Here is a 14,669-nt window from a genome sequence, read left to right as displayed (position 1 = left end):
TCCTAAGTCTCCAGTGACTGGGCTGCCCACTGCTATAAGGCATTTTTTAATTGAATAATTAAAGATTCTAAAGATGCTCTGAAGAGATTTTAACATCTACCAGCTGACAGGCAGGCTTTCTCACCTTACAGTTAGCCTCTGGCTGTCAAATACCAGTCTACCTAGAGCTTGTTGTTTCAACTACACAGGGTTATCAGATGTGACTTCAAGGTGCCTCCTGGAGTATTCTCCAGTGACCCCAGGGAAGTGGTAGGAAGGTGGATTATGGAATCTATCATCCTGTAGACAAATTTTGTTGTTGTTATTGTTTCTGGTTGCTAAATTCTCTATTCTTAGAAGCATCTAGAAAGTCTGACATCTCTCTGCCCCGAATGTTGATGAACTGCGAGCTAAGTTCCTGCAGAATTGCTTTACTGTTATTGTGAGACTGAAGATAGCATCTTGAACTGTATTTGGTCAGCAAATATAAACATAACTTCAAATTCCTGGTCAAAGGGCTTTGTGATAATTCTACAATTATTTTAGTCCCAAATGTCTTAATTTAATAAGATTTATCGAACATCTGGTAGTTAGCGTAGCTAATATTTGTTAATAAACATTCTATACAACACATAAAAATCAGTCATAAAAAAGATAATTTATAGGCTTGACTAAAAAACAAACATTACAGAACATACTATCCCCAAATCATTAATGTCTAGGTATGTACGGAGCAAGAAATAGAGCAAGAAATTATTTTTCTCCCCTTTGGAAAAAGGATAGAGATTTTCTATAAATAAACATCAGTCATCATCACTTCTAAGAAGTAAAACAAAGTTAAACTGGAAAGCATATCTTCTTGATAAATGAAGTATTTTAAGTAGGACAATTTCTTTTCCAAAATGAATAATAAAGGAGACAGTATTCCCTCCTCCTTTTCTCCCTCTTCACTCACTATGGGCAATGGCTGTGCTGATGTCATGAAGACACAGTGGTTCCTCCATAATCATTTCAAAAACTGGTACATTGTACAATAAAAAAAATAGTACATATAAAGGAGAGAAAAACAGCCTATATCAAGAATGCAGAACATATAATATAAAAAGGGCACAGATTCAAGTCCTGACTTTGCCATTTCCAGCTCAATGATCTCAGGCAAATTTCTTCACCTCTCTCAGCTGTCTTCCTCACATCTACAACAGAGATGAGATTGGCACCTACTCTGGGCAAAAACTAACTGAAGTATGAGTGCAAATCCCTAGCAGGAAGCTTGGATTTTGGAATGCCTCAGATAGGTCTGAAACGGAAGAAGAAGATTGAAGAAATATTTAAAGTACCAAGGAAATTCAAAAGGGGAAAAAAATCACTCATACTAATAGATGAACGATGAGATGGGGAGATTTCCAGTCTGGAAATGGCTTTTGTGGACTTGGCACTTGACCTGCATCCCTAATAGATGAAAGATGATTTGGGAACTAGTACCCAGAGAAAAAAAAAAGAGCAAAAGATCACTTCTTATCTCCCAATTGTCAGACCTTCCTCACTTTCTGGGAGGTTCGACTATGGTTCTGATATAATCTCAGCTTGAGCTGATCCTGTACAGTCTGAGGCATTGGAATGTCTTCTCTGCCTCCCTCAAAATGGGTCCTCTCAATACTAGAGAATCTTACCAGCTATCTTACCTTCAGAGTATTCTTAGAAACTGGAACTGTTTCTGGACATTATGGATTCAGTAGGGTTGGATTTGCTTTCCCACCATAAACAACTAGAACATAGCATGAATTCTATAAGAACTGTTTATAAAGATATTAGACAAAAGGAATCAGAAGGTGTGATTCCTGGGAGCAGGAGACTATACACAAGCCCATAGTGATCCAACTTCCTCTCTGCCTAAATGCACAGCTCAAACTGCAGCATGGTGAGAGAAAAGACCAAGATCACTGGCATCTTAGCAAGTTAAGGGGATATAGTACACAGACTCTGGGAGGCTAGGAAAAGTACCAGACAAGAAGGAGCTCTCAAGAAACTCATATGGGGTTTCCTTGAGTTCATTTTCAAGGTAAAAAAAACAAACATCTGTAAGTTAAACAACCTCTAAAGTTCCCCATGGGGTAGAAGACATTTGAGTTTTGATTAATAAGAACAGAAAACCTTTGTTGAGAATCTGAGGCTTTAGGTCTCAAACCTGTAAGTTTCCCACTTTTGTAAAGCTAAATCAGACTTTAAAGTAAAGGCTACTACAGACCTGCCCTAACAAAACCTTGTACTTACCTTATATAAAACAGTAACAACAACAAAATGGCAATCAGTGTCCATCATTCAATCAAAAATTACTGCAGAAAAGCAAGAAAATAACACAGAGAGACCCAGAAATGACATGGCTGAGGAAATCATGTAGATATACATAAAAAGAAAACATAAATATATTCAACATCTATGTTTGGCAAGAAAGAAATGAGAGAAATGGAAGGTTCAAAGTACCTTGCAAGTCTCTGGAGATTGAAAATTCACTTAAAATAAGAATGTACTAAATGATCTTAACAGTATATTAATTAATGGCAAAAAGACCAATAGATTTAAAAATATGACAGCATAGAAAATATCCAAACTGAAGTACATAGAAGAAAAAACTGAATAGTCCCATGACCTGTGGGAAAATACAGACTGATCTGACAGGCATTTACTGGCATCCTGGGATGGAGGCTAAGGGTAGAAAGCTGACTAAAGGACATAATGACTGGAAGTTTTCCAAATCTGTTGAAAATTATAAATCAAAGACTCAAGAAACTCAATGAACTCCAAAAAAGATAACACAAAGAAAATCACAGGCATGTATATTGTACACTTGCTGAAAACCAGAGATAGAGAGACAATATTCAAAGCAGCGGAGTAGAAAAACAGATACAGTATGTACAGAAGAACAATGAGAAGAATGTCTACCAACTTCTCACGAGGAACAACAGAAGCATCAGCAGTAAAAAGACATTTTTAAAGAGCTGAGAAAAAAGTACTCAGCCTGGAATTCTTTATCCTGTAAAATTATCCTTCAAAAATGAAGGATAAATACTCTCTTAGACAAAAAAAAAAAAAAAGAGAATTCATAGGCAGCCAATTTGTACTTCAAAAAATGTTGGAGCAAGTGTTTTCAAGCATAAAGAAAATAATACCAGATGGGAACTTGTACTTACACAAAAGAATAAAAAGTGTGGGGAACTGTAAATTGAGTTGAAAAGATTCTAAAAGAATCTATTCCCTTACTTTTTATTTCCTAAAATAAAATTGACTGTTTAACAGTAATAATTTATTATAAGATATATATATATATATATCATATGTAGTAAATAAAACATATGAAAAGCATAAAAGAAGAAAATAAAATCAACAGTCTGACATTATACATAAAATATTATTTGAAATAAAATATGGTAAGATAAAGTGGCATATTGTAAATGTTGGAGCAACCACTAACAAGTTAGAAGAGAAGAGTGAACATAAACTAGAATACTTATAAAAGCAAACAAAAATACAAGTAACCTAAAAGAATACTAGAAAAGAAGAAAATAGAGAGGGGACAGATGGCATAAATAGAAAGCACACTGCAAGAGAATAGACTAATTTAAGCATATATGCTGTTTACCACGCTACAATTATGAGGACAAAGGTACTGAATGGTGGAAGAGAGGGATAAGTCACTGTGTAAATACTAATAGTTAGACAGCTGGGATGGCAATATTAATGCTGACAGTTTGATTCTTGCATGAAGTAGGTCCAAGACTGAATCAGAGATTCAGGAACTCGGGAACACCCATGAAAGTTTAGGGTAGACAAGAGATTGTGATTGGGCTGGGCATGGAATAGCCTTCAGATGTCAATAAAGATCTGACCTCTGTGAACAGAGAAGGGAAAAGTAATTTGGGTAGAAAAACTATTATGGTTTGAAGATGAAAGGTCCTTCACATGCTCCTTGTGTTGATGACTAGTTCCCAGCTGAAATGGTGCTATTTTGAGATGTTCTGGCAACGAGAGGTTGGATCTTGTGAGAAGAGGCCACATGGGGCTATTATCTTCCCCTGACTTCTTCCTGGATCCCTCTCTCTACTTCCAGGCCACCATGAGGTAAAGCTACTTTGCTCTATGTTTCCTGTCTCACCATGGCTAAGTGACCATGGGCTGAAACTTTTGAAGTCATGAGCCAAAATCAATTTATACTCCATTTAAGTCTTTTCCTTGGGTATCTGTCACGGTGATGAAACATCACAAAGAGTCTCAAATTGCAACACAGGAGACCAATGTTTCCAGCAGGCCTATGGGGAAACCTCAGCAAGACCAGCCTCAAGAAAAAGAAAAGAGATCAAACAACAACAAAAACTGGTGCTGGGCGGATATGGCTCTGCTTTAATGCCACATTAGGCTGAGTCATGGGCTAGCAGTATACTACAGAGAGTACAGCCTCTGAGGAAAGACTATGGTAGACCTCTAGTGTGGCAACTGAGGCTGAAGGCCAAGAGTACGACTTTTAGGAAAGAAGTCTGGATAGCAACAGCTCTATAGCTTCCACAACTTCAGAACAAGGGAAATGACTAAAGCTGAAGAAGAATATTTAATGACAACAAGATAAGAAACAAATAATCAAAAGTTAAGAAACTAATAATCAAAAGTTGCACAATTATAACACTTCCTTTTTACTAACAGAACATATAGACAGAAAATTAGGGAAAATATAGAAAATTTAATGGCATCAGCCAAATGGACATGATGAATATTTACAGACTACATCCTACCAAAAAAGTAGAATTCCCATTTCTTTTAGCTTTACAGAGAATATCACTAAGTGAAATAAAACTCCTGGCTATATACAACGAATCTCACATTTCAAAGGACTTTCTCATGAGATGTACTTATTCTGACCACAAGAAAATTAAAATAGAAATTCATTAAATGAAAATACTTAGAAAAAAATCCCCAAATAGTATCCATTAAATAGCATACATTTAACACAAAAAAATTTTAAATTCCAAGCAAAATTAGAAAATATCTTGAACTGAGCAGTAAGAAAATGACAAAATACCAGGATCTAAAGGATTCAAGCAAAGCAATAGCTAGAGAGAAAAGTATATAAATAAATGCTTATATGAAAGCAGAACAGAGAATAAAAATCAGTGATCTACCTTAGAGAATTGAATTAAAGAATACATTAAACCCAAAGCAATTATAAGCTAATAATTAAGACAAGGGCTAAAATCAATAAAAGACAAAGTAGGAAAATTAGAGAAAAATAAATATTTTAAAGCAAGGTTTTAGAAGTGATGCATAAAACTGATAAATAGCTAGAGGTGATTTTTTTTAAAGACAAAAATCACCAGTGTCAGAAAAAGGAAGATTGTGCCAAGCTGCAAAGAAAATGTAGATGAGAGACCACTTCCATTTCATAGTAAGAAAGCAGAATTACCTTAACAACAAAATTGTAAAAAAATATTACAAAAAGAAAAGCCTACATTTGGACATCTTTTATGAACAGACACAAAATCCTCAACAGCATTAGGAAACCAAACCCAGTACTACTTTATGACATTGGACCTGACTGTTAAAGTCTGCTGCAATAATTACTGTTGAGTCATACTTTTTTTCTTGTCTCACGGTAAATCTACCAGATGCTGGAGGGGAAGACTTGAATGGTACTGGTTTAAACTCAGTAGTAGGAGCTTGCTTGATTAGTACACTCTACTACAGCCTTAAGCAATCAATAACAGGCTAGAAGACCCCCACCACCTGCCATTTTAGCTCAGAGGTCAGAATAGAATCTGTAGTAAATTCAGTAATTGCAGACTTGAGCTCATTAAGCACAGACATTGATCATAGCATAATCTTCCAAGAAGTTATGATTGGCTTGAATTCTAAAGCAGGCCCCCAAACAAAATCTAATCATCTTAGCTTGATCAGTGAGCAAACACAAAGTTCAAATCCCAGTATACTGCTGCCTCACAGAGTCTGGCATGCTTAAAGATGTGTTCGTGAAGGCCAGAACCAACTCAGTCTGGCTAAGACCTTCCCTGGTTTTGTGAAGGACCATCTTCCTCTGAACTCTTTACAGAATTTGAAATCTCCTTTAAGGTATTATTTATTACCGTGTGCCTTATTATTCTTGCAGCTATTCTTGCAGTCATTATAAACAGTTTGAGGATAGAGATTAAAATTCATTATCATATCTTGCTATTGTTTCCATCTTCCCTGGGCACAGGTAGAACCAATGCTCTTGAAGTGAATATAGTTCTCTTCATGATTCATAATAATCAGTATCACTTACACTTGGCCTCCTCATCTCAGCAGTGGGTGATTGCACAGCAGGGGTCTTCATCAGATACATTCTGGAGATGTCCCTGAATGTCCAAATTTTCCAAATGAGTAGGGTGGGGTCAGGGGAAAGGGGTAGATGAATGAAGTGGAGAAGAGGGGGGAAATACAGACAAATATCCAATGTATATCCTATAAAATTAAGATCAGTGAAGGAAGGAGTGGGTAGGGGAGGAATGGGTAAGAATGTTAAAAGGTGACATTGATCAAGATACATTACATGCACAAATTTTTGTTAAATGTCAACTCCTTTGTACAACTACTTAAAGATAATATTAAAAAATTTTTAAGGTGACACTCTTACAACTTACACTGCTCTTTTTATGCAAATGAAAGAAATTAACAGGCTTGTAAAGCTGCACTCAAGTTTTCACTCAATGAAAACATCACCATTTAAAACAATTAAGTTATCAAAGAATTCAATAGCAGACATTTTACATCACATGTCTGTAAATCAACACAGAATATGAATTCTGAAATCTTCATCCAAAGTATTTTTTGACCAAGAACTTTACTTTTCCTTAAGCTTTATGTTCAGCAGTATTAGACCAAGAAGGTTTATGCAGATTAAAAGGAAAAAAAAAAAAGAAAAGAAAAGACAAAAGGCAAACTTGGCCCTGAAGGCTCATGATTGTAATTCTAGCTACTCAGGTGGCTAAGATCTGAGGATCAAAGTATGAAGCTAGCCCAGAATCTACAATTGTCTCCAATTAACCACCAAAATAGCCAGAAGTGGAGTTGTGAGACAGTGCCCAGGCCCTGAGTTCAAGCCCCAGTACTAGCACAGAGAAATAAATAAATAAAGGCAATGTTACGATTCAGATTGTGGCTAGGATTTAGGGTTCTCCTCAAACTCAGTGACTTCTCATTAGCCACTAGTAAACACACATGTCATGTAGCTTGTGTGGCAAGTTCCCTATAAAGTGCACAAATACCACAGGTTCAGAGAACCTTGAAATAAACAGCAAAAACAAAATAAGTACCAAAGTGACAACCGGATTTCTACACAGTGTATATATATATATTTTTAACGGCAAAGAGACAAATATTATTTAACATCAAGGTAAGAAACAGTCACCATCTCAGCTACCTTTACTCCTTCAGCTGAAAGTCTTCATGCAAGTAAGAAATCTACATATAGTACAACCATTCTGTAGGTGGTAATTTAATATTCTGCTTTAAGTTCATAGGAAATTTCTATATCAGAGAAGGTTTTATCTCAGTTATTAGGGTATTGTAATTGTCCAATAGAATGAAGGTTCATATTATTTTGAACACAAAACAAAATGAAGCTGTACTTACAAAATGCCTTTCCTCTGAAATTCTAAATAGCTTCATTTCTGTTTTCTTACTTCCTCCTATTTCTATTACTGGTAGTAACAACTATTATTCTATTATTGGTAGTAACCAATACCTAAGGCAGTTATTCTATAAGCTGTATGGGAGGTGAGAAGAGAAAGCCGGAGCCAAAGAGAAAATACGAAGGCAGAACTTGCAGGGAGAACTGCAAGTGTTCCCAAGGCAAGAATGGAATCCTTGCAACACACACAGCATACTTCATTTCAACTTAGGTTTTATTCAACAAATATTTTTGAGTGTCTGCCCAATACGAGGCCCTGGATTAGAGATAAGAGGTATATTGGTGAGCTAAGACAGGCAGACAGACAGACATATTTTCTGCCTATATCACAATGACTGTTAAAAGATAACAAGCTGCAGAGGATTTGGAGAAAAAAGAATCCTTACATACCACGGATGGGAATGTAACTTAGTACAACATTATGGAGAGAAGAATGGAGGATCTTCACAAAGTTGTAAACAATCTAGGTGCCAGTGGCTCTCACATCAGTAATCCTAGCTTCTCAGGAGGCTGAGATTTGAGGATCATGGTTCAAAGCCAGCCCATGCAAGAAAGTCTGTGAGACTCTTATCTTCAATTAACCACTAGAAAACCAGAAATGGCGTTCTGTCTCAAAGTGACAGAGCATTAGCCTTGAGCAAAAAAGCTCAGGACCGTGCCTAAACCCTGAGTCCTAAACCCTGAGTTCAAGCCCTATGGTGGGCAAAAAAAATAAAAATAAAAATAAAAAAATTGAAAATAAATTATCACATGATTCTTCAATCCTACAATCCTACTCCTGGGTATATTGCCAAAGGAAAGGAAACGAGTATGTCAGAGGATTGTAGGGTTAAGATTATGGTAAGGACAATGAGAAAGAAATGCATAGAGGAAAGACAACCAGGAGGAAAGGGAGAAAGACAAGTTACTACTGACAAGAGAGTGTCATGTCTCTATTAGAAGGAAAAATTTATAGTTTTAGTTGTTTATTAAACATTGACAATTCTGTACTGCTAATTTAATGTCTGAAAACAGAACTAAAAGGATGTATTTACTGTCGCTTAGCTCACTCCTCTGCATCTCCCATCTGCTTAGAATGAATAAAAAAAAAAAACATTCTGAATAGTTGTAGCTGATTTCTTTGTGCCTTCCATTTGACAATGACTTATCCAAGAACAAACTAAATCTAGCTTCACAACTGTTAAAACTATGGCTTCTTTCAGTTGGAAAATGCTGAACAAATGCTGGCCAGGTGTAGTGAATCACACTGTATTCCCGGCTACTCTAGTTGCAGAGGCAGGAAGAACAGTCCTGAGGGAGGACTATCCTGATGGATGAAGAAACAGGGAAATTATATTATTTTTAACACGATCAATAGGGTCACTGGGTAGGAGAAAAACAAAGGAGGGGGTAACAATGTTCAACAAGAAATGTACTCATACCTTACTCATGTAACTGTAACCCCCTTGTACAGCATCTTTACAATAAAATAAAATTTTGAAAAAGGGTAGGGTCACTGGGCTGGAAGTGTGACTTAGTGGTAGAGTGCTTGCCTAGCATGAATGAAGTCCTGGGTTCGATTCCTCAGCACCATATCCACAGAAAAAGCCAGAAGTGATGCGGTGGCTCAAGTATTAGAGTGCTAGCCTTGAGCAAGAAAAGCTCAGGGATGGTGCTCTGAGTTCAAGCCCCAGGACTGGAAAAAATAAAAAAGAAGAAGAAGAAAGAAAAAAAAAAAGTCGCACTAATACATTAAAAGCAGCAGTAAACTGGCGGGGGGGAGGGGGAATAACAGGCTCCATTCCCATCATACTTCCCTTTTGATGCTAAGTTACAAGTCAGACATAAGAAGAGTTACTTAAATCTGCCTTCTCCTTTGAAATGGTATAACGCCGCAAAGTTCATAAGTGAGTAAGGCCAATAAATGAACATAGCTGGACAAAAAAACTCCTAAAACTCACCTATTGTGCTCTGTTTTAGCCAGTCTAGATACATCTCCATACTTTAGAATAATAAACAACACTCGCCTCAACCACCCAGAAGTTATGAGATGACATGACTATGTGTATTCTCCCAGCTCAAAAAGTATAAAGGCTGCAGATAAAAAACACCATTTGGGGGGTTTGTAACTCTTACTTCCTTTCTCTTATCTATTTCTTCCTACTTTATTCTGTAACACGAAAATAAAATCCTTGCTAAAACTCTTACCTTAAGACTATCCATTTTGTGAGACACTCTGAAATGCTTTTCCTGAGTGGATATTAAGAACCCATAATTTTGCATGGAAACAGAGAGCCAAGAGAAGCCTTCATCTATCATCCAGTAATAGACTCAGGCTGGCTCTGGGCAAAAGTCTGAGGCCTATCTGAAAAATTAACTACATGGCAAAGGAAGGGAATATGGCTCATGTGGTAGAGTGCTTGTATAGCTAGCCAGGAGCCCTAAGTTCAAACTTTCCCCTATCAAAAAAAAAATCTCTATACCACAAAGCCAATAATTCCAAACAGAGCAGAAGGAGGAAATAAAGGCGGAATATACATTATTAAATTATCATTAGAGAATGCCCTTACTTACAAGCAAGTTTTAATACAAATGTGAAGATCTACCTTTCTCTCCCCTGGAGTGAAAATGTCAGTAAGCGAAAGTCCAGCTTGACAATAGGAGCACTCTGTGGATGGTTCTCCAGGAACAAACACAGCAGAAATGACTATTAGGAGGAAATGTGCTCTGAATACAGGCTCCCAAGTCCTGTCTGTTTACAGTAAGCCATGAACAACCAGCTCTGACCACTGATAATTCTATGCCAGGGATTATTAACTCAATTACCTACTGAGGCCATCATGTCTCAAGATGCGGCTGCTTTCATGTTGTATTTCTGCTAAGGCCAGATGTTATTGACCATTTCCACAGCTTACATTGTAAACAACTATCTTTGATGACTCTCCTACAGGACACAAACATTCCAGCCCTCGAATGCAGCCAATATCAGATGACCATATATGGATGGGGAAAATGACAATAATAAAACTCAGACGTGTGACTCCATCAAACAAGTTATCTGCTTGTCCAACAGGTTGTGCCTTTGGTGATTCTCCTCAATGGTTTAAATGTCATCTATACCTCACAGAAAAGAGATACAAAATCAAGTTGTCTTGACTAATGATGATCGATCACATTGGGCATTAACTAGATGCTGATTAGTGTTCTATGTGTTTTACACACTCTAACTAATCTCATCCAGTTACTACCCTAAGAGATAGTATTACCCTTACTTTATAAATGAAAAAAAAATGCAGACACAGAAAAGCTTAGTAATTTAGTCAGGATGGCAGACCTAGCCTTCAAATGCTGTGTGAGCTTGAAAATAAAGAGGTGCAGCCACTACCCATGCTTTTATGTATCAGGAAGTCTTGTACTTCTAAGAATCGTACTTTTGATCTTTACAAGACCTTTTAAATTTCTTTGTCTATGTGAATATAAGCTGAATTTGAGAAAATACAACACAAAGAAACAAAAAGCTAGGGCCAGGCACTGGTAGCTCATTCCTATAAAGCTTAGCTATTCAGGACGGTGAGATCTGATAATCAAGGTTCAAAACCAACCCCAGATAAGAAAGTTCATGAGCCTCTTACCTCCAATTAACCACCAAAAAGACAAAAGTGGAGCTATGGCTCAAGTGTTACAACTCCAGCCTTTAGCAAAAAAAACAAAAAACTAAGGGAAAGCAATCAGGCCCTGGGTTCAAGCCCCAGTAGAAGCATTATTTAAACAAACAAACAAACTAACTAAAGGTGTACCAAGGAACAATCTCTGTTTATAAACAGTCCTTGTGGCTCTCACATTTACTAACAGGCACTCTATCACTTACACTATACCTCCAGCCCAAGAAATACGTATCTATATGCCAACCTTTAGAGAGTGTCTGGCACCAACCAAGTTTTCCATTCAGTAAATTCAGGTCGAATTGAATTACTAAATGTAAGTTCAAAATGAATGCTGTTAAAGGAGTCACAGCAAATACAAAATGACAAAGAACTTTAGTGCTATGGAGTAGGCATCTTTGAGTTGTGTGTCAAGTTTCTAAAAGTCTCCTTGAATGATTATCCTTTTCTTAGAAAAAATTTGACTTCATGTGCAAAAAACCCCACAACAACAAACAAAAAAACTGCCTGAAAATAACTGGTTTCATTTGTCAGTGTAGCCATATTTGTCGAGGGGTTTCTCATTCCATCAGCCCCCAAGCCCTGTCTTCTGCCTCTCCCAGACAATAACAAGGGTGCTTCCTCCTTGGTGCCTAAGGCCTGTCTCCTTCATTGTAGCATTTGTTTGCTCTCATGTCTGGCATTGGATTGCAACCCTTTGAAGACAGAGGTTGTCTTATATCTTTTTATCCAAACGCTTGGCACACAGTTAAGGTTTAGTATATCAAAACATCAATTAAAAGCTTCTCCAAGTTTAACTTTTCAATTCTGTATTCCCTAAGCCTGGCTTTCACTGAGAATCAATGGCCCAGAATCTAACCATGGTCTGTGAACCAATATTCATGGACCCTGCATGGTAAGAAGCGAAAATTCTAGAAACTCTGCTAACTCTTATGACTTTCTTCTTTTTTTTTTTTTGGTATACATTTTCATTGTAAAAATACTGTACAGAGGGGTTACAGTTACATGAGTAAGATGAGTACATTTCTTATTGAGCATTGTTACCCCCTCCTTTGTTTTCGACCTACCATCCCTTCCCTCCCACCTTCCCTTACTCCTCCCTCCCCCGCCAAGTTGTAAAGTTAATTTTCAACATAGGGTCTTGTACATCTCATTGTTACAATGGGTTAACTTGTTTCCTTATTTCAGCATTTTGTTATTTCCCTTTCCCTCCCCAAATTAGAAAAATGTATATGCAAGATGCAGGACACTGGAATCAAATACAGTGACAACAGGGGTGATACCATGGGGAAAGAACATACAAAAGAAACATGGTACATGATAAAAAAAAAAAAAAAACATTAAAAACAACAGCAAGAAAGATAAAACCGCTTGTGTCCCTATCTTGGATCACTCAGTAATTGAGTCACTTGCCCTCTGTTTCATGAAATCGGACAACTTCATTTATGTCCATAAGGAATTCTTTCACATACAACTTAAAAGTTGTCCACATTATACATTTCTGAAGAACAGTCTTTACATTTGTGATAGAAAGAAAACAGCTAAGAGAGGGCCAATCTACTTGAAGAAAATGATATAGTGTTTTCTCTACCTTCACATTTTTGTACTCTAGCCCACATTAAGCAGAACTGCAAGGGTATGAGGGTTTCAGCAGAGGTCAGAGCTGCATTCACTGCCCTCTCAGACCTGAGCCCTGTCACCCCAGTGCCTGTACACCAGTAGCGCATCAGCCATCTCTGCTATTTTCCTTCACTGTCTGAAAATCTCACCAGCCTTAGCACAGGATCTGGTAGCATCCCGCCAACACTTGTGGAATACATAGTCTGCTGGACACTGGCTGATAGGTTGTTGATTTAGACATAGATTTTACTCCTGGAGCTCTTTAAAGACTGCTAACAGAGGAAAACAAAGCAAGTATTACAGTACAGTTGGATGATAGCTATAAAGTTAGTCCGAAGTCAGTCTACCTTGACAGGAAGTGAGGAAAGGAAAGGGGTCAGTTGTACACAATCACATACTTGGCAATTCCTCACATTTTCCCTAGATTTCAGATAATAAACTTAAAATAATATAAGTACATCCTGTATAAAATTGCAATAATTAAATGGGATGGCACAAGGCAAGATGTGGAGAGCAGACTTGGTCCTCTGGTGCACGTCACCACATCTTGCAGATTACAGAGAAGGACCTAAACCAGACAGGGTCCCAGAAAGAGACTGAGCTTAACCCTGTAGAACAAGAGGGAGTTCATCAGGGTATCTTGGTCTGCTTGAGCTGCTATAACAAAACTGTACAGACTGGGTCTCTTAAATAAAACTTTTTTTTTTTTAACTCAAGGTCTGGACATTATTCCTGAGCTTCTTTTTGTTCAAGACTAATAATAGTCTTCCAACTTAAGCTACAGTTCTACTTCTGGCTTTTTGGAGGTTCACTGGAGATAAGTCTCGTGTACTTTTTTTCCCTGGCAGGCTTCGAACTACAATCCTCAAATTTCAGCCTGTTGAGTAGCTAGGATTATAGGCTTGAATCACCAGTGCCCAGCAAACAGAACTTTCTTTCTTTCCTTGCAGTTCAGGAAATTAGAAGCTGAAAATCAAGGTGTCAGCAGGGTTGGCTTCTGAGATCTCTTTTCTCAGCTTACTTTGCAGATGGCTATCCTCTCCCTGGGGAATTCCCTCTGTACCCTCAGGTGTCATAATTGCCTTTCCTATTGGATTAGACCTCTTTGTATCTTATTATATTTTTCTTTTTTGGTTGGTCATGAGGTCTGAACTCTGAGCCTGGGCCCTGGCCATGAGCTCTTTCAGCTCAAGGCTAGCACTCTACCACCTGAGCCACAGCACCACTTCCAGCTTTTTTTCTGCGTATGTGGTGCTAAAGAATCGAACCCAGGGCCTCATGCATGCAAGGCAAGCAGTCTACCACTGAGTCACCTTCCCAGCCCCCTTATTTCACTTTTTAAAGATTCTATCTCTGGGGAGAGAGGGTATCAACAGAAGCATGAGAATGGTGATTTCTATTAAAGTACATTGCATGTATAGCAATACCAAAATGAAACTTTTTTTTCAAATAATACGTCAATTTAAAACATTCTGAGGGGCTTGGAAGGTGGCTCAGTGGTAGAATGCTTGCCTTGCATGCATGAGCACTACATAAACAGAAAAAAGCCAGAAGTGGCAATGTGGCTCAAGTGGTAGAGTGCTAGCCTTGAGCTGAAGAGTTGAGGGACAGTGTCCAGGCCCAGAGTTCAGCCCCCATAACTGGCCAAAAAAAAAAAAATCCTGATCTTTGATGTTGTGGAATGGTTTGCCTGTGTCTGTCTGTCTGTCTATGTGTGT

At 37.7% G+C, this 14,669-nt stretch overlaps 1 protein-coding gene across 4 annotated transcripts in view; it reads right to left on the bottom strand.

Moving 5' to 3' along the window:
* The window catches only part of Arhgap28 (Rho GTPase activating protein 28), a 168,871-nt gene that overhangs the window by 121,986 nt on the left and 32,216 nt on the right, over window positions 1–14,669 (bottom strand). Inside the window, exon 1 of one of the 4 annotated variants that reach the window (XM_070029551.1) lies at window positions 10,276–10,296. The exons of 2 other annotated variants lie outside the window; for them this stretch is intronic. The gene's annotated coding sequence lies outside the window, so the exon portion shown is untranslated. One more of the 4 variants, XM_070029552.1, reaches the window with a different exon arrangement.

Source organism: Dipodomys merriami, unplaced genomic scaffold (assembly GCF_024711535.1).
Source record: "Dipodomys merriami isolate MVZ:Mamm:240054 unplaced genomic scaffold, mDipMer1.0.p SCAF_2, whole genome shotgun sequence".
Taxonomy (NCBI): domain Eukaryota; kingdom Metazoa; phylum Chordata; class Mammalia; order Rodentia; family Heteromyidae; genus Dipodomys; species Dipodomys merriami.
This window is presented reverse-complemented; position numbering and strand designations above follow the sequence as displayed.